The sequence below is a fragment of the Macadamia integrifolia genome, chromosome 12 (genome assembly GCF_013358625.1).
Source record: "Macadamia integrifolia cultivar HAES 741 chromosome 12, SCU_Mint_v3, whole genome shotgun sequence".
Classification (NCBI taxonomy): domain Eukaryota; kingdom Viridiplantae; phylum Streptophyta; class Magnoliopsida; order Proteales; family Proteaceae; genus Macadamia; species Macadamia integrifolia.
Window position 1 is genome coordinate 13,065,617 of NC_056568.1, and position 562 is coordinate 13,066,178.

Sequence of the window (562 nt, forward strand, 5' to 3'; positions counted from 1 at the left end):
ATCCCTAAAAGCATGTGTCGCAACCCTAACGAGGAATGTAACATTGAGATTACTGATATGAATTAGTATCGACTGAGATCGATACCAATCTAATACTAATAAAAAATAGATTGCAAAAATTTGTGATGATCGACGAGACAATAATAATAAATAAATAAATAAATAAACATCCCTAATGATTGGATGATATGAAATAAAAAATAATATCTTTAAGGACACATCGGCTATGACAATATCCTTGATGATCGGATGTGACAAAACTTGCAAGTAATTTGGTTCAAATCATGTTTTAAATTAGTCAATTTAGAAAAAGTGTAACAGGTTATAGGTGAAAATGATGGTTAATCTGGATGTTTAAAAAGAGCAGGGAGAAGGAGATGTAAAAATAAAAAATCAAGGGAATATCAAAAAAAAAAAAAAAAAGAAGTAAAAGGTAGAAGAGTTCTAGGCTCCGTTTGGTATTGTTTCTGTTCCAGAAACGACGTTTCGTGTCAAAAACGAATATTTCAGTTTCTGTGTCAAAATGCAGTTTTTAAACGAAAAAATGGTGTTTCAAAATTTC